The following is a 20,774-nucleotide window of genomic DNA, read 5'->3' on the forward strand; positions in this document are numbered from 1 at the left end:
ATTCTTCGCATGTCCACTTTAAGGAGGAACCCCAGTCGGAGCGACTCCCTTCCTCCCAATCGTGCCCGACGCCTCCGCTTTTCTTATATGTACCCATTTCATGTATTCACAACTATGTATACACTTATACTTATTATCTTGTAAACAATTGGCAAATCAAATAAATAAATAAATAATAAAGTTACTCCCCACCCAAACACCCACTTAGCTTTGGTCCTCCACCTGCCTTACTCGACCGAGGGGTGCCCCGCCTTCTTTGCCTCCGCCTATGGGGACGAGACTCCACCCCTCGTTCCTTTCCCAGGTAGAGCGCTCGATTCTTCCTGTTTAGTTGGCGCGGTGTGGCCGCGCTTCCCCCCCCCCCACTTTCTTTTGGTGCGGGCGGGAGATAAGGAAAGGAAGGGAGAGGCGCTCCGGAGTCTGGGGCAGAGGATGGCTGCGACCTCGTGCGTCGGTCTTTCGTGGCTCCTTCTTCTCCCGCTCGGCTGCTTCCTTATTTGACAGTTAATCGCGACCCGGTTGGGTTGTTCCGTTCACGTTCACGCCCTCTCCGACCGGCGACACGCTTGGAGCCCCGGCTGCTGTTGCTGCTGCTGCTGCTGTGGATCTGGAGCGGGAAAACCCCCCCGGGGCGGGGTGGACCGAAAAGAGAGGAGAGCGACTCAGCCAGAAAGAACTTCGACTCGCCGTCTCCGGACCGCCGCCTCCGCCTCAGCGTGAAGTGCGCCGGCAAAAAGGGGAATTCACTTCTCCCGAGTGTCGGTAAGTGCGGGAGGTCTGTGAGTGGCGCCTCTCCGGTTTGGGTTGCCTTCTTCCTGCCGACGACGCTGGGTTGCTTGGTTCGCCTGCGTTCTCACGCTTAGTTTCGCGAGGGAGACTCCGCTCCCCCCACCCCGTGCTTAGCCCTTTCGTTTGTTCTTTTTCTTTGACCCGCAAACCTGTTAGCCTGTCGCCGTGTTCAGCTACAACGCCCATCATCCTCATCCAGAGCGTGGGTCAAAGGCTGCTTTGCGCCCCAAACCCCCTTGTCAAGACCTTCTACCCATGTGCGTTGTTTCGCCGCCTTTCTGGGAGAACCCGCTATTGCAGATAAAACTACAGTATTGCAACATAGGTTTTTGCTGCTTTCCTGTTCCTTGTAAGTTCAATTCTTTAGTTTTTCTATTCCCCGACCCAGTTTTCCATCCCAGTGATTCATCTGTAGATTTTGCTAGCCGGATTCTATCCCCCCCCCTTTTTTTTTTCTTCTCCTGATAAGAATGCAGCTACTTCCATTTGATGAAAACAGTTTGTAATGAGCTGTATTTACTCATCGTTTAAGTAAGGTTGATTTAAACTGAGTTTAATTCTGTCAGAGTGCAAAGGACTCCAGGGGGTTGGTTCATTGTTTACAGATTTGACCTCAAGAGTTCTTGAGGTCCTTTGTTTTTTGTTACCAAATCAGATATATTTTGCTCCTCAATATTTCTCTCCAGTGAAGCTGTGCTTGAATTAAACATGGGGAACTATAAGAACTGTAAGGATGAGATCCATCAAAATAAGCATGGTGATTGTAGTATTAAAGACTAATTTGAGTCTGCATTTGGTAATCTTGGGTACCACAAATCATACTGTTTTAGATACAGCAGCCAACACATTTAACTTTTAGAAGTTGCTACAAATGAAAAAAAAGATACTATAATACAGTACTTTAGGTTGTCTGGCAGTATTTTTCAACAGAACATAGAACAAAGTCTCTACTGTATAGAGGGGACAGTGATGTAATATTTTACGGCTGCCATCTCATTGTTAAAGTGCCTATTATGTACTTCAAATAGCTGTTATTTAACATTTTTGTGCTTCTAAATTTTATTTACGTTATAGTTCCAAACTGCCCCATCTTTCAAAGGGAAAGAATGCAAAACAATATTAAAACTAAGGACCTCAGCTCAGAGGAAAATGCAATCTTAAATACAGGGGGCATCTATAATTTGTATAACACCATACAACAAAATATCACCAACCATAATTCCTGGGCAAAAACATACAACCCATTTGATTCTTTGTGAATTCATAATATAGTCTGTTTTGTTATTACATGTTGTGTTAAAATACAGTGCGAATTTGTTGCCCTTGGTCTATAGTATGTTGTATAAACACAGTTTAGAGAGGAAAATGTAATATAGGCCCTGATAAGCAAAAGGTTATAAATCATACAATGTGAATTGAAACCACTTAATTTTTCCTGCTTAAAACACTGAAACACAAAGGCTATCTGGTTAAATTATCTATGGTTTATTCAGGGCTGAGAACACCAAGACCTGATTCAAGGAGATCTCTGTGTAAAGTAAGTTTGAAATTTATTCATGGAATTAGTTAACAGGATTCTTGTTCAGGAAATGCTGGCTCTCTCATTACACATGCAATATTTGGTGGCCAATTACAAACGTAGTTGTTGGTACAAGCAAAGGGCCACATTTTTTTTTCCTCCTGATATCCGTTTTGAGAATGTCTTCGACAGCACCTGCTCCACATGTTAAGCTGCATTCTAGTTTAGCTTGGTTTTATGAACAGTGTCAAGGTTCTCTGCTGATTTAAGGGATTGAGTTTAATTCAAGGAAATGAGGCATTATTATTGCACCTTAGAGGAGATTATAAATATAAATATAAAATGTATATATAGGGCTGTAACACGAAAGTACTATATTGCCAAAATGGCAGAATTCCTGTCTTCCAGTGGAAACTATGGTGTTGGAAAAATACCAAAATGAACTAATAAAAAGACAGAATATGGATTCAGGCAGTTTAAACTTTGGGAGGAGAAAAGAGGGGGAAAAAACCAGAGTGAACTTGTTCAGTGAGAGGTTCATAGCCCAAAGGAAGATTTTCTTTCATGATGGCCTGTGAGCACCACTAGACACAGAAATTACGATCTTGCTTTATACAAATTTCACAAATTCATTGTGAACTTGCCTCTTTGGGTATGAATTGGGACATATTTTGGGGATAAAGATTTTCTTTTATGTCACACCACTTGAAATTCTAGCACGCACTTCCTATCAGTGAGACTTTTAACATTAGAATAACATAGCTTTATAGTCATAATACAGGAACTGTTGTTTTGACAGTCAAAGACAAAACTCTCTGGTTAGTATAAACTGCCTTCCCCCCTTTTTTCTCCTTTAGAAAGATAAATGGGTAGACAGTTGCCTAGCCATGGAGAGAAGCCTTGCAGCACTAAGAAATGAATAGAGGAAAGAGAAGAGAAAGCTGTTGTGCTAAAACAGGGACAGCTTCTTTCCTCATGCCATCACCTTACTGAACACCTAATTCTTGCAGCTGACAAAATGCAGTGACTATTAAAAAATGTTTTGTCTAATGTGGGTGTGTATATTAACCCATAAGGTGTGGCTGTAGTATTGTTTTTCCCTTTTATTTTTTTTACTTCCCCTTTTTTGGCTATATACTTTAATATTATTATATTTTGTTGTTCTGAAAGTACATTGAGTGCTTCTGTATTAGAGACAAATTCCTTGTGTGTCTAACCACAGTTAGCCAAATAAATAAAGTATGATAAAGTAAGGCAGTGAGCTGACAATGATTGCTTGATGACTTTTGAGGTATCATGTTTCTCCTCATCCCATGACACAGGGAAAGCCTCAGAATGACTTCCTGGTCAGTTTAATAGCTGATTCTAATAAGTTCCAAAAAATTCTAAATAATGGCTATTGAAAGCACAATGTAGTATTAACGTTTACCAACTCATGAAATTTAGATAATATGAATTATTACTGTATTCCTGAATATGAGGTACAGGGAAAAGCCAGGACTGGATTGGCTGGCCACATTCCCACATGCCAGTGTGGGGGAATGATAAAGAACCCCTTGTATAAATCTTGACTACTCAGCAAGAATATGGCACTGATTTAAACTCAGCCCATGGTCTCTTTTAATGTACATTATACAAAATTGGTGCAAATATCATGATATATGCATCAATTTGCATACCGAGGACATTAAATAAATGATGTAAGTTGCTAGGGGTGCTGTAAAATTACATCAATTTAACTGCCTCATCCAGCCTATTGCCTCATCCATTACTTTAGGGCACAATTAGGATGGAAATTGGGTCTGTGAAACCTGAGGTTTGCAGCATGGGGTTCTGCTAAACTGAGGCTTTACTGTATTACAGATATTGTACATTTTCCATCTCAAGTTGTCAGGAAACTGCCTTTTGGGATTTATTATTATGGGAATATAGGATTACAAAGAGAGGGAGGGAGGGAGGGAGGGTGAGTGAGTGAGTTGTGGGCTGGTAGATAATCTGATCTTCTCAGGCTGCCCAATCCTGCTTTAAATCTAGAAGTTAGATATTACCATTTTTAGTAATGGGTGAAAAGAAGAACACAGAACAGTCCAGGTGATTTTTTTTCAGTCTTTATTGAAACACAATTGGCCCAGCAGAAAACAGGGCTATGCATGTCATATTCAATTACACAAAGTATCTTAGTTTTGTAAAACATGGGCAGCATCCAAACGGAGGCAGAATAAAATAGTATTTTATCCAGAAAAGATTTAGAAAAGAATGACCTGAAACAGCCATGTGATTTAGAGGCTATTTTAAGGTACGATTTGGATGGAAATTGAGTCTGTTGAATCTAGTTGCTCAGGGAATGTTTTGAACTTCAAACTAAATCTTGAAGATCTCTGGCATCAGAGCCATACAATTAGCAACTGTCTCAAGGATGAACACAGTTTAACTCTAGTATCATTTCCTATCATTGCTCTTCTGAAAGAACAGTTTTGCCTCGGTGTAGGGAAACAACCTGCTGGCTTTAGAATAATTGTGGAGATTAGCCAGTGAAAGTAATTTGCTTTGGGACGAGTTTCATTGAGCTAACAAGGAGTTTCATCCTAGTCACTCCCTCAGTATAGAAGTATGTTCAATATTATAAAAGTTGTTTTTACAACACTAAGATAAGAGCTAAGTGCACTCTATGTGGTCTCTTTGACTTTGAACTTTTGTTCTCACAATAGGAATTGATGCTAGATGATGATCATATATGACCTACCATTTGCAGTAGTGACTTAAACATTTCAAGGTGGAATCTAACTTGTGATTGTGACTTAAAAGTTAAAAGGCGTTACAAATTCTAGACTGATAACAAATTGTCTGGCATAAGTTATCTAAACTCATCTTTGGATCAAAACATGGGAATTTCCGGAACAGAAAGTCCTCATGTCTCTCTGTGTCTCTCCAATAGATAGGGCTTTTAAAACCTGGGGTACCAGAATCAGAATCGAGACAATTGTGAATCACACTTCTCTCTCTGTGTGTGTTGTCATGTAGTAGCTGTTTGGATCAGATCTGTCATTAGAGCTCTCTTCCCCCCACCCCACCCCAGGCAGCTTGAAGAAAGAAAAGGGAAGGCAATTTGGTCTTTCCTTCTTTTTCCTCCAACATCACCTGTAATGGAGCTTTGGAGGGTTCTTGGTCTATCCCTGCTGATGTAGGGGGCTACAGAGACAAGCCTGCTTTCCAAGGTTTTCCTTCTTCCAGCGCTGTTTGGGAGGCACTCAGTGTAACATGCCAAAGAATTATCACTGGCTATAAAAGTCCTTGGCTGCAGATATGGGAAAGATAGGTCAAAGGAACTTTTTTGTTTGTTTGTGTAGCAGCTGAAGAATTTATTTTAGAGCTAAAGCAGTTGCAGAAGTTCATCAAAGAAATTGCTCCAGCTCTGCTTCTAACAAGCAAATGTTTTTCACCTAACACGTGCAAAGATTTCATGTTTCTTTCCTCTTTCCTTCCCTAGGAAAGGAGTCTCTTTCTTTGGGCTGTTCAAATCAACACAACTGACCCTTCAGTAGAACTATTGACTATTGATCAAATTAGTTTGTTATAAAGTGGAAAGAGTACCAAAGAGACGGTGTAAAAAAAATTATGAGGTAGATTTTTCCGGAAATATTTTTGCCAGCTCCTCTCAGTCTTTTTTTTTAAACAATTTTATTACTGTGATGTTAAAAGTGTTGCAGATAGTATCTTATGTGAAACAAAGGTCACATCTTTTGCCATATTTTCCTCCTTTTGCAAAGTTGAGACAGGAAACATCTTCAATCGTGCTAACCACCACAACATTCCCATATCTGCAGTTTGTGTTACTTTAATGCTCAATATTCTAAGGCACAGTTTCCCAATTATGGCAATTTCCAATTCTGTGAACTTGAAATCTCAGAATTCCACAGCCAGCATAGCCATTGATGAAAATTCTGGAAGTTTGAAGTCCACAAATTGGGAAGCCCTGTAAGGTGTCTAATTATTTATGCAACCTGAAATTCCCATTCTACTCTGTGACAAGCCTCCTCCAGTTGGCATCATAATGCACTGGTTAGTCTTTGCATAGCATTGTGGTTTTATTTCATTACTTGTAGCAAGTTAGTATTTCCATGTTTTGGATGCAATTTAGTGGTTGAGCAGCAGAGTTGCAGCCATTTCTGAAGACTTGACATTTACAAAACAAAATTTATGTAGGGTTTGATGTGGGATCTTTAAGTTACCCCAAAAAACCACAATGGCAGGAAAACAAGTAAAGATCCAGAGCTTTCTGGAGTGCAGCAGCCACTGGGAAGGGAATCGATCCTCCCTGCAGGCTACAAACATGCCATGACCTTTCAATGATACTTTTAAATACATGTAATAAATTAGTGTTGGGGTCATCAGTTTCAGGGCTTCATATTCTCTAGGTTGACTGATCAACCAGTTGTTTTTTTTTAAAGCTGGGCCTCTACTCTCAGGACTGTAGAACAGGTGCTTAACCCATGGCCTAGATGGAAGGGCCATGGCAGAGGCAAAGCACACCTGCCAGACCAATGGAGACGGTTGGGGACTGCTGTCTTATATTAAAGAGAATCAAGGCATTTTCCACATTTTTTCTTTGCTTTCATGGCTAAGCTTTCTTCAAAGCTATCTCTGTGTTCTTCTACACTCTCTATTCTCCTCAGGAAAAAAATAGCAGAGTCTTTAGTTTGAGGCAAGGTAGCAGTGTATATATGGCCATAGAAATGTCAGGGATAGAACAGTAGGGCTGGTTTCATTCCAACCATATTCTTGGTAGCTGATTTATGTTGGGAAGTGGATAGGGAAAGTCTGATGCTGTTGTTTTCCTGACTCTCACTGCAGCTTTCAGAGCTATTAGTTATAATAGCTATTAGTTATAATAACTTTCCAGGATTTTTTTTTTTTTTTTTTTTGTAAATTGTATTTGAGTTTTCACAAAGAAATACAAATAAAACATCTTTTTTGAAAGTAGCGTGATCCCGGGTTACATTTCTTGATAGACACAAATTCAATTTCATGCTCATTTTTATGTTCAATTCCATATCTTATTACTGTTTTACCTTTTCTACATAGCTTCTCCCCTCTTTTAATTTTCTTAATTTTATTTTAATTATCTCATCTCGATTCAAATCCTTATATTTATACTTTTTGTCTGTCCTGTTTCAATTTCATATTATCTTTTCTCATTAAACAAAGTTTCTCTTGTAGTTGCTGATTGGAGTATGACACCTTTATATATTTTAATTTTATCCATTTAACTCTTATTTAAGCTTCAATATATACCTTAAAGTTTAACATTCAATATAATACATAACTTCCATTCGGATTCTGCTTGGTACATTCTTAAAATACACATTATATTCTTAAAAAGAAAAAAAAAGGATTATAAATATATGTAGTTAAAACAACACATTCCATTCCAATTCAATTCTATCATTACTATTAATATTCATTAAAATCTTAACTTCTTTAACATTACTTTTCAATTAAATATCATACTTCTATGGGAACAGTTATAAGCTTTCCATAATTAACTTCCCCCCCTTCACTTATATTTTATAAAACATTAACTAATTAAAATGTTCCCGTCCCTTCCTAATTCAATTCTCTCATTTATTTTATTTCATTTATTTTATTAACAAACATTTCACAAGATTACAATTGCTATTTTATCCCTCATTTTAATCATACATTGTTTCCAATTTTCTAAAATTATTTCTAATACTAATATAACAATACAATCTTCTGTATCTTTACAGAATCCTTTTTTCAGTTAATTTCACCCATTATCTCTAAATAGGCCCTGTTTCTCTATATCTTGTTTCTGTCCTTTATAACTTCTTTTCCTTTCCTTCTTCCCTCTCTTCTTCTCTCTCCCCTTTTTACCCCCTGTCTCTCTACCTCTATTTCTCTCTTCTGTATTCCCCTTTTCTGTTGCTTTCCAGTATTATACTTATTTTTTGAATTATTTTTCTTTTCTTTTCTTTTTTTTAAGTCTTAAATTCTCCATTCTCTTTCCCCTCTTTCCTTTTTCTTCCCCACATAGAATTACTTGTTCATTAAAGATGGCTTTTTCTTTGTCCCAGTCTTCTTGTTTTGCAGACGTTTCTTGTTGTTTCTCATAGTTCCAAATCTCCATTTCTAAGAATTGAAAAACGAAGCCGAAAGAGCCTCTCCCTTCTTGTGCATCTTCTTTGTATTTTTTAAGTTCCATTTTCAATTCATCCAGAAGTAGTGCCATTATATAAATTTTTAAACAACCACCCAATTAATTTTAGTCATTCAAATGCAATAACCAAGAATCCAAAGATCACCAAGTAATCCAAATATACGCAAGCTGTTTCTTTTTGCTTTTTTACACTTTCTCTTCCTGGGGTTCTACAATTTAGTTCCCAAGTTTCAGTTAAAATGTATCTTTTAAAAGTCTTGTTAAAGTTTTACTGTAGGTTCCTTTTAATTCCAGGCAGTCTCCTCCCTTTTTCCAGATCCTGCCCTTTTATTCTTTTTCTCTCCTTCCCTGTTTATAAAAAACTTTTTAATGTCCAGAAAAAACTTTTTAATGTCCAGAAAAAACTTTTTAATGTCCAGAAATCTTTATTATCCCTTTGCCATTTTATTTTATTTTCAGCTTAATTGCCTGTTGATGTCAAAGCGGATTTTTTCCCCGATTTCTTATTTAAGTCTCTTGGATGTCAATATAGGGAAAGGGAGAGAAGAAAAAAAAGGCAAACCTATCCCTTTTCACTTTCCTTCGCTGCTTCCGAATCTTCTTTGGGAACGATGTTACTTTTTTTTTAGTTTAAATTTCAGGGTACCTTAGTTGTTGCTTTTGCAATTTAACCCGGTCAGCCAGAACTTTCACTTCTTATCTTCCTCCTGCACAATCTTTTCCCGTCGAGTTCTTTGAGGTGGCCATTTCTGACCACCGCTGCAACTGCCTTCGGGAAAGGGAATAATGGCCAGCTGAGGAGGGGAGATGCGGCTCTCCTCAACCCCTTTGGCAGTCTCCCCCCTCTTTACCACCTCTACGGGGTGACTTAGCCCCGAAACCAGCCAGCTCGGGGTGCTCCAGCAGCGAGCCCAGACTGAAACCGCGCACAATCGCGGATTTCTGTCTGTCGCCGAAGAGGCTCAAAACCGGAAGCCTCGAAAAAAATTTTTTCAGGGTTTGAGGCATACTGTCGTTTTACATTGACTTCAGTCCTATTTGGAGGAGTTCTGAAGCTGGTGCTAAGGAACACCCATTGCATGGTTTCTTAGTATTTGAAACCCTCTAGCTTACCTATACGTCTACATGGAACCATTGAGTGGAATAATCAGACATTAGTGATCAATATATGGATAAAGTGTTATCAATATGGGGATAGCCTAGCTTCTTCTCTAGTCTTACAAAGGTAGGGATTTGGAAGCAGCTTGGAGGGAGGGGGAAGAGAAACAAACTAGAATTTAATCTGGAGGATAGAAGAGTTGACAGAAAAATCTGCTGATCTGGATGAAGATGTACAGCTTTCTCTGGATTTAGTGGCACTCCTTTCCAAGAGCATGATAAAATTTGAAAGTGCTCATGAACTCTGTGCTTTTCATAGAAGTCCTGCGGCCAACATGCCTTTTAACAACTGATCTCTTAGTTTAAGCCTTATGTGGAGAAATCTTGATGCTGTACCTATCCCATATGTCATAGCTAAATACTTGACTATTATAATAAACATGATTGTCCAGAACTATATTTAAAGCAGAGTCTACAACTAAAACACTTGTTGGACACAGATGTTTGTTTATGTATTCTGGACCAAATATGTTCTAATTTAAGGGGCTGGTATTATCTTCCAAACTCTTAGATGATTTTGTGCTGTTTATCTCAAGGGTAGCCTAATCTACAAGAGTCTGCCTGGGCTTTAGGATCAATATCTGAGTGCTGTTGCATGAGTATACCTTATCTAGTTTCCCAATAATTAGGAACATTTTGAAGACTTGCTTATTTCTGGATACATTTGATTCTGTTTCCTGCAGAGAAAGGCTAATCTATTATTTATAACAGAAGCTGTATTTCAGCAAATAGTATAAATCAGTCAATCTTGATTATACTTTAGTATTATGACCTTAGCTGTAATCAGCATAACAACTAAGTTCTTGCTCTTAGAAATGGTCTTTGGGAAGGTTTGTAAATAAGAGGCAGAGCAAATGCTTTGCATGAAATAAATCCTGAGCTCCAAGATCCCTGGTATCTCTTTAGCAGAGATAACAAAGCTACTGCCTGAAACATGGAGATCTGCAGTCAGTCAATAGGGAAGAAACAGTTCAGATCTGGTTTCATCGATCATGGGAGGATGGGATTTTTTGGAGTCCAGATGACATCATTTGCATTTGCCCACTATTCCGTATCTTTTTTTTCCCCTCATCAAGAAAAAAAAATGCCCAGCAAGGAATGGAAACTGGATTCACTGACCAATGATGAGAAGCCCTCCATTTGAAAACATGGTTTCACTTATCCTTGCCTTTCCATAAGTAGATTCCCATTTTCTTATCTTTTTGCTAATTTTTAATGAATTAAAAACATGGTAATACGATGTGTATCCTCCTAATATCTTTAAAAAAATCAGATGGTAACTAAAGAAATCTATCATTAGAATTTTTCTAACATGAAATGTAAGACTGTAAGTTCTACGTTATTCATTCTGGAGTGACAGAGAACACTTCATGGCCATTTTCTGTGTGACATCCCTTCAAGTACAGGTAGTTCTCGACTTACAACCATTTGTTTATGAAGGTGCTAAAAAAAAGTTACTTAAAACTGGTGCTCGCACTTAAAACCACCATAGAAATGAGGACTACCTGTATTTGAATGCTGATGTCACCTAATATGCTAAATGACTGAATAAAATTAAGCACTGGTATGAATCTATGTTTGCCCCTGTACCATGCTGTAAAGGCAATGAAAGTCAATACATGTAGTCCTCGAGTTATGAATGTAATGGAGCCTGCCCATTCCACTTGTAACCCAAGGATTCATACCTTGAACAGGATCACTCACTCCTTTTGCCCATGCATTCGTTAATCGAATGTGAGGCTCATTAAATGCACATGAGGTATTTCAGGGTGGGGAAGGCCATGGGGGGGCCTAGTGATGGAACAGGCCACCTGCCTAAGACCAACCAACCTGACCCACTGAAATACTTCATGTTCCCCATAATTGCTTTCCCCCTCACCCAACCTGCCTTGCCGGGTCACTTACCTTGCGAAGAACTAGCACGCAATCTCCTCTCCAGCCTTTCAGCAGTGTGCACCCCTCTGCAGCTCCGTTTGGGCCTGTGCAGACCTCACTTGGCATGTTGCAGGCCAAAATAGAGCATCCATTTCAACCTCCAGAAATTTGGCCTCATTAAAATCTTCGGGGATGGAAAGGTTGCGATGAGGTTTTAATGTACGGAAATTGTGATGTACTTCTGGAAGCTCCATTTCGGCTGGCAACATGCAGGACGAATGTTGCAGAGCCTCTGTGAAGGGCAAACAACTGCCATAGTGCTGCAAGTAGTTTTGGAACTTGTTCGTAAACACTAAGAGGCACTTATCGCGTAACTTTGAATGTTCGTTAAGGGAACACTCATAACCCAGGGATTACCTGTATGTTTTTACTCTCAGCAAATCAGTGGAATTCTACCTCATGGAACTATTTCAGGTGACCTATAGCCTTTAGGGAAGGATCAGGCAAAAGAGCTTTCTTTAGGTTGCCATGATAAGTGTGCAAGGTATTTTGCTGCTAAGAGGACTCACATTTGTATGGGTTTTAACTTTATTGTATGTACGTTGCTCAGCATTTCTACAAAGCTGGTTGGATGTAATTGTGGTAAAACAAATCTAAACCTGGGTTAACAAAATTTATTCCTATAATGTTCTATCTTTAATAAATGCCCTGTAGTATGAATTAACATAACAACCTTGTTAACAAATAAGCTAATGCAATGACTGGATTTCCCCAACATGCTGAACCATATATAGTACCCAGCTCCTCTTATCCTAACTTAACATGGTGTGTGAACTAAGCTGAAGAGAGTCATTGTACTCTCTTTGCTCCCCTTGTCAGTGTCTCTGAAAACTAAACAAACTCAGTTCGCTCAATTAGTTCGCTCAATTACTCTTTATCGGATTTCCAATAAAACAGAAAATGCTAGTTAAACATAAAGAAAACTTCTGTTTAAATGATTACACTTAAGCAGTGAAGGCTTTACTTTAATGCCTTACTATCAGTCCAAGACTCAAACTTGATTTTGTTCTGCAGGCTTTTTTTTTTTTTAAAAAAGAGGGATTTAAACGAAGTTCATCTGAGGATCTGACAAGCCTGGCCACTCTACAGAGTTTAGAAATTGAATTCCTATTTTCCATGTTGGAACGGGCAGAAATTTTCTTCCTGTCATCCGTCATCAGAAAGAAACCCTTATATTTCATTTAAGAGCTGAAGTATCTTTAATCAGGACGAATGTGTCTGAGAAATGTTTAGTTTAGCTGAATAGGCTGAGCTTAAAGAGTTTTTTTCAAACCTGAGAGTGTACTAAAGACTTCATCTTCTAAAATTTCCTAGCCATTCTGGCCATTTTTGAGAATTCTGAAAGTTGAAAGTCCACTAATCTTTAGGGGACAACTACTGAAGAAGAATATTGGGAAGTCTAACTCATGTTGTGAAGACTCCTTCAAAACTGCAGTTTTAAGCATGAGGGTAACACAAATATAGCAAGTACTGTCATTTGTTTTTCATTGGTTTCTCCCCTCCCCCCCCCCCACTAAAATTGATGGCCCAGGCTTGAAAAAAACCAAAAACAAAGGCTTGTATCATACATGGAATGCTTGCATTGTACATCACAATATCCATACATTACAACCTCATTGTAACCTTTGCATCCCTCAAGATGCCTTTTTATTGTGACCAAATTTCTGGAGGTTGAACAGTTTCCATTTGATCTGGAGGAAATAAAGAATTACAATGAAAAATTAATTTCTTAGCTATTAGTTCTGCTGAAGTGCCTATGCTTGGGAAAACTTTGACCTACTTATCAGTCAAGGCTGTTTTGCCCCTTCATGGTTCTGAAAGTAATCATGTATTGGTTGACTGTTGGTCGTTAAATGACAATAACAGAAGAATCATCTTTTCAGTCATTGTCCTGAATGCTAATTGAAGTCTATTTTATTCCCCCCTCCCCCTTTAAGCAAAAGGTCACCTGACTTATAACAATACATATATTATTGCTGTATCCTGCATAAGGTTTTCAAACAACAAGAACTTCTAGAACAGGGGTCTCCAACCTTGGCAACTTTAAGACTTGTAGACTTCAACTCCCAGAATTCCTCAGCCAGCTTTGCTACAAGTCTACAAGTCTTAAAGTTGCCAAGGTTGGAGACCCCTGTTCTAGAACATCTATTTTGCAGATTAGTGTATTTATTAGCCTGCAATGTGCAGCAAGATGACAATGATTTTGCTTTACATTCTGCTGACTTTTCTGATCAGCATGCTATGAATGAAGGGAAGAATCTACTTTTTTTTAATGGCTGAACAGCATTCACCAGGAAGAATATGTTTCCTTCTCCTTTGCTATGCATAAATTTCAACTCCCCCCCCCAAGCAAATCTTAAAAGGTCTCTTTCTCATTAGAGTCACCCCAACCAACTTCATTTACCCATGGCTGCTATTTGCAGCCATTACCTTCTCTTCTCCCTCTCTATTTATTTGCTTTTGTGTATTTGTTAAATTTTCTGTCCAGCCCTAATTGAAGTGACTCAATTGGGATTATAGACAGAAATACAGAAAATAAGGAAAACGCCTTCTACTTTGTGTAATGTGAGAAAACACAGAGGCAGTTTAAACCCACTGCCTGGTAGTCGGTCTGGAGAGACTTAGGCCTTCCAAGACACAAATTGACAACAAAGAACCTTTTAAAAATGCAAATAGTTAGAACATACAACAATGAAGAAATAAATGAATGAGTGGCTTAAAGAAAATGATTAGGCTTCAAAAGAGGAAATGTGAGCAGAAGAACAATGGGTAGCTTATCTAAAGTAGAGATTAGAGGCTATAGATAATAAAACCCAACCAATGGTCCTGGTTATGTCTAGCTGCTGTCTAGTTACTTACTACAGCTAGAGTGTTGAAAGGAGTAAGGTTTCTTTCTATGTTTTGCAAGTGGAGTGGGATGGTGCCCTCTCCCCCACTCTCTGATTCCTTGTGGCAGCTAAGGAAAAGCTATATAAAGTATTTATTATATAGGCAACTTATATGGCTACCCGACTCACAAAGTCACTCAATGTAGCATTAAAAGCACAAAACAAAATGGTCACAGAATATAAAAACCACACAAATAACAATAACATGCAACATAATCAGAGGCAAATTGCAGCCTGTTCATTCTTCTGGAACCCAGATGGGCTTATCAAAATGGGCTCACTGCCTTGGGGGAACAGGTTTTTAAAGGCTAACAGAAGGCCAACACTGTCAGGATTATCCAAAATTTCGGGTGTGGGGGAGAGAATGCTGTTCCAAAGTATAGGCATTGCAACAGGGAACATGCCTCCTGGATCCATTAGGTGATATTGTTTCTTGAAGGGTTTCTAAAATGTGTCTACCCTTTTGGATCTCACGGAATGAACAAGCACAATCAGCAATAGGTGACTCCTGACATGACCTGGCCTTTTGCCAATTAATCGGTTTAAATATTTTAATTAACCAAAAGATGCAGCGGAATTAATAACAGAAAGTACTATTTTAAAAGAACTCTTCAAGGATGCCTTGATTCAAAAATAAGTTTCCTGTAAACAAATTTAATTTTGAGATAGATTAATTAACTCATATGATTGGTTTTACACTTTCCTTAATCAGATTGCTCCCCATAATTTAATAAAGCTAAATTTCATCTTTCTAGCGGCTGTTTGAGCTTTCTTTCCCGTCTTTAGTTGATGCTCCTCATTAGCATGAGGCTCTTATTCAGTCAGAAGCCAGCTCTGTCATAGCTCTTCCAGAGATTTCAGAGAGAGCAATTAAAATACCAGGAGCTTATGGAGAATTGATTATTATCAGAAATCAACTGGCAATTTCAATAGACCATGTTGCTAGCTAGATGTTGCCAAATGCAGTGGACCTTAGCTAAATAGACCTCATAATAGTGAAGCCACCTACCACATGCATGGACTGTGGCAATGATCTGGTGATGCCAAGTCGTAATGCTGAGCCTTTGTGGTCCCTTCCCTATTACATGCATAGAGAACGTTAGAAACGTCTGTCCCTGATTTGCAATATGATTTGTTATTAATTGTTATTAATTGTTATTAAGCTCTTTTGAATTCTACTGTATAATGCAGTGTTGGTGCGGTGTTGGGGGGTTTCGGTTCAATGTGTGGAGTGTGAAGGATGTGGATTTGTGTTTATTTTCATGGTCATTATGTACACTGAAGATGGTGTTTGATTTCATTGTACGACATGCAATGACAATAAACTAAACTAAACTAAACTAATGCTGCTCTCAACTTCTTCAGAGGATTGGAAAGAGCAAATGTTTGGACTTTGGTGTCCAGAATCAAAGACTAGTACATAATCTAATGATTTGTCCATGTGTATCATGATTATTTTTTAAAATAACTCAGTTTACCAATTGAGGTTCAAATTGAATACCAAAATTAGTCAGGAGATCGAAAAATAAATACTGTCAATTGAATTTAAGGCTGTCCAGGTGGCCATGCTATTTGTGACTCCTTTAATTCTTCGTTCTGTTTTCAGTCACTATAAATATGACAAACTTCCTTGACAAATAGCACTTCCTGTGTGAAAATTGGCAGATGGTCTCTGGGAGAATAAGGGGCATGCTTCTTTTTCTTCTGAAGCTATTTTATTTTGGAAATAATCTAACAGACTCCATGACTGAATGGTGACTGACAGGAAAATCTCAGCTCCAAATGAAGATGGTCACCTTGTTTTGGCTACTCCTTTCCATCTTGGGCATTGAATTTCTCCTTTGCAGGGAGTTGCATGAAATTAGTCATTAGAATTGCATGCTGGCTACACGTTCTATAACGTGCTGTTCACCATTCTGCATAGATTCTACATGTGTGTGAGTTCTGTACATAATGTCTATGCCAGTTGCACACTACTTCCACAGAAAGTAGTCATTGCAAGATATAGTAAAAAGGATGTGTGAAACGGATACATTCTCCTTAGAGCTGCTCGGATCATCCAGAGAGTGGGAGGTGCTTCAGTCTGTGTTGTTGTAGGCTGAGCTTAATTACTGAGGAACGCTCCACCTTCCATCACGTGGTTCCCTTGCAGCATTCCCCAGTTTATGCTCAGCCTTCGTGAGAGTTAGGCTGTGTTTGTTTTCACTCCTTGGCCGATTCAGGACTCTTCCAATAATTTCTAAGGTTTGCCTTACTATTATTACTTCCTTTAGCCTCTGCGCATCTGGGGTGTCTCTAGAGCAAGGGGAGCGCGTTCCTTGCCCCCAAGGGGAAAAAAAGCAGGCGGTTTAGCAGCGCTCCTGCGCTAACCCCCCCTACCCTCGATTTGGCTTGTTTTTCCTGCCGCTTTTCCACGCCGCCCTCGTTAGCGGCTTGAACTGATTGCGCTGCAAGCGCAGCTGGTTTTCCCCCCACCACGAACGCCGATCGCCCCAGGAAGGGCCGAATTTCTCTTCGCTGCCCCCCTCGGCATTCTAAGCTTGCCGGAGGGGCCTAGTTCCGCCCTGAGTGGCCCCGACAAGGAGATCCATAGGCGGCCGCCATTTTAGGCGCCGACTCGTGCTCGGGCGCCATTTTCCGGCCTCATTATCGGCTGCGAGGGTGCTAGCTCGCTTACACAGGCCTCCCAGCCCGTTAGAGCTATTATTATTCTGTACTGTTATTTTTGCTCAAAAGTTCAGAATTGTTGGCTTTCCGTGGCAGCGCTCAGGGCGAAGTAACAGCAGTCACCTCCTCCCGGTTGTTGTCTGGGAGTTAAAGCTGCTAGAGGCCTTATCTCCAGACTTGTGCTTCGGCCTCAGGCATTCATTCGACCAATTGGATAATAATCTCCTGAGTTACTACCCTCCTTGGAGCTCCAAACCTAGTTAATCAATTATATATTTTGTTATATACAAAATAAAAATAAATAAATATATATATATATATATATATATATATATATATATATATATATATATATATATATATATATATATATATATATATTATGATATTCATTTCTCCAATAACCAAAGATCCACATATACCGAGAACCTATATATATATATATATATATATATATATATATATATATATATATATATATATATATATATATATATATATATATATATACAAGTAAATAAATTTATAATTTATATATATACATATAATAAATAACAAAACAAATAGATAATATATATATATAATAATAATAATAATAATAATAATAATAATAATAATAATATAGATTATATACATCTAAATTCCAAAAGGGGGGCCAGCTGAAAGACACCCGGCCTTTGCTGTAGGTCGAACCCTTGGTGAGCCAACCGCCTATAGTATCTTTATATACGATCCTTACTTCTTAAAATGGCAGATGACAATTCCGCTAAAGGCCCTTCTTTGAAGGCCAGATCTAAGTCTTACCATTTGCGCAGACAGGCTAAGGAAACTTCTAAGGCCTCTCAAAGAGACGCCTTAAGACGCCATAAGGCATTGGAGAAAGAATTTGACAGGCGATCCATGGAGTCACAACCGGTGCCTCCAGCCCTCCCACCCTCCATTCCTTCTACCTCTACACACACACACCCTCCTCCAAATTGCTCTTCCCTCTCCAGGCACAGCTCATCCCAGAGGCATCAGGCCCCTGGACCAATGACCAGACGGACACCCGAAGCTACATTTACTCCCACGGCCACTGGTCTGCACCAAGAGGAGCCCGCCACAGTCGAGATCCCTGAACAAATGAGGGCATGGATGGAGCTGGCTATCCGCCAGGGGTTTGCAGAAGGTCTCCAACAGATGTCCAGACCTGGCCTCCTCCCGATGGCTCCCAAACACGAGTCTCTATCAGTCAGGTTCTCGCCTAGATCGGACCCTCCCCACGGTCAGGTACCTTTACAGAGGGACAGCCCTCTCCCAGAAGGGGAACTGGAGGAGGAGAGACAGCCCTCTCCCAGAAGGGGAACTGGAGGAGGAGATAGAGGGCCTGGATCAGTTCAGGGAGGAGGAAAAATTTGAATGGGGGTCTACACATCACGGTGAGCTCCTATCGGAGATAGATCCGATGGAGGGGGAGATGTCCGAGGATGAGGGTCTCACCCCCGATCAACCCACCTTTGTGGGCTTGTTCAAGCCACACCTGTATAAATCGCTCCTCTTTAAGGCCAAAAACATCTCTGGCCTGTCCACACAGTCTCCCTCTGCCCACCCTTCCCCGGCAGAGGGCCCAGAGGACGCCATTTTCAGGCAGCCCGTTGTGGAAGCTGAGGTTGTTCCGGCTCCACCCATCTTTTATGACCTAGGGGCCCCTCCTGCCCCATCCAGCCAGGACAAGAGGTTCTTCAACCTCGACTCAAGCTTCTGCAACCTACTCAATACTCTTGAGGTTGATGAGCCCATCGTTGGCTTAGCATCCTCCTCCTCCCCTAGTGATCCTCTGGAGGCTCTGAAACCCGAGGACAAGAGGTCTGAACTAGCCTTACGTCGGGCTCACCAAGCCGACGCTTGGGCCATTAGATCAGCCACGGCCGCCTCCTTCACCAGGTCTTCGATCCGGTGGCTCTGCCAACTAAAACAGCATGTCCCCCCTCTAATACAAGGGCGCATCAGGACATCGCTAAACTGACGGCCGTGGCAGAATTTTTGGCCGACACCACCTACCACGTGGTTAAGTTCTCCACCCGAGCCATAACCTCTCATGTTACAGCCCGCCGCCTGCTCTGGCTCAAACACTGGCAGGCGGATTTAAAAACCAAAGTTAAGTTGGCCACCGCCCCCATCAAGGGGGACAAACTATTCGGCACGGCTCTGGAGCCCCTGCTAGCCGAGACCCGAAGCAAGAAAAAATTTCTTCCTTCTCTTTTTCGGAGGTCAGAGCCCAGAACCCCTCAGCCATTTCGGAGAGGGTCCTTCCGACCTTTCTACCAGTCTCCCTTCCCGCCCAGGTACCCGAGACCCCCCTCCTTTCGGCCATTCCAACCCCAGGATCGAGCCGATCCGGGCGACAGGAACAGAAGGGGCGGCAGCTACAAACGTCCCTTCAGGGGGGAAGCACTTCCGGCGCCCAAGATATATCCCGTCCCTCCCTTCCCATCGGCGGACGTCTCAGGCATTTCACCGACCGCTGGGACTCCTCCACTTCCAATGCCTGGGTCCGGGACACCATCAGGTTGGACTCGCCCTGGAATTTCAGCGCCCCCGACTTTTTCATGGCATCCCTCCCCTCGAGGGATCCCACCAAGCGCAGTTTGATGGATTCCGCTATTCATCATCTCCTCAACATACAGGCTATCCAACCCGTCCCACCCTCCCCCGAGGGCAGGGTTTTTACTCCCACCTCTTCGTGGTTCCCAAATCCTCAGGTGGATGGAGAGCAATTCTAGACCTAAAACGGCTTAATCGTTACCTGATCCACCGCAGGTTTAAGATGCACACCTTACAGTCCATTCTACTGGGCACCAGGCAGGGGGACTGGCTCTCTTCTATAGATCTTTCAGAAGCGTATCTACACATCCCAATCTGACCCTCCCATTCCAAATTCCTCAGGTTCTGTTACAATCACCGCCACTTCCAATATGTGGCCCTCCCCTTTGGGTTGGCATCTGCCCCTAGAACCTTCACTAAGGTTCTAGCGGCTCACCTCAGGAACCTCCCTGTGCGTCTCCACTGCTACCTGGATGACATCCTCATCCTGTCCCACTCCAGACGCCAAGCAGAGAGGGACACCAGAGCTACTCTCTCTGCCCTCCAAGACCATGGGTTCCTAGTAAACTGGCAAAAGATCCAATTGTTACCATCTAACCGGATAACCCACTTGGGGTCCGTCATTGATACGGTTAAAGGGAAGGTCTTCCTTTCCTCGGAAAGATTTCTTAGCATCCAGGAATCTGTCAAACATATCCGGCGATCAAAAAAGGTAACACTCTTAGAATTGTCTAAATTATTAGGTAAAATGGTCTCATGCATTTCCATTGTTCCCTGGGCCCGTTTACACACCAGATCCCTACAGTGGTTCCTGCTCCCATTCCAAAGATCCGGCAGAAGCAATTCAAAGGCCACGGTCAAGGTACCTCCAAGGGTCCTCACGTCTCTCCTCTGGTGGACCAACCCCGCCATCAACAAGGGTCATTACTTCAAGGAGCCCCAACGCCTCACCCTCACCACAGATGCCAGCCTGTCCGGATGGGCGCTCACATCCACTCGCTCACGACACAGGGCAGATGGTCGGAGGCAGAACGGGCATGCAGTATAAACTGGTTGG

At 41.0% G+C, this 20,774-nt stretch overlaps 1 protein-coding gene across 1 annotated transcript in view; it reads left to right on the plus strand.

The window, feature by feature from the left end:
- The first annotated feature begins 291 nt into the window (after positions 1-291).
- RHBDF2 (rhomboid 5 homolog 2) overlaps positions 292-20,774 on the plus strand; it is a 99,000-nt gene continuing 78,517 nt past the window's right edge. The window contains exon 1 of the mRNA XM_026667517.2: positions 292-762. The gene's annotated coding sequence lies outside the window, so the exon portion shown is untranslated. The remainder of the gene's footprint in view (positions 763-20,774) is intronic.

The sequence above is a fragment of the Notechis scutatus genome, chromosome 2, assembly GCF_049901735.1.
Source record: "Notechis scutatus isolate UNSWTSFEM ecotype Mainland chromosome 2, rNotScu1.2, whole genome shotgun sequence".
In the NCBI taxonomy this organism is placed as follows: Eukaryota; Metazoa; Chordata; class Lepidosauria; order Squamata; family Elapidae; genus Notechis; species Notechis scutatus.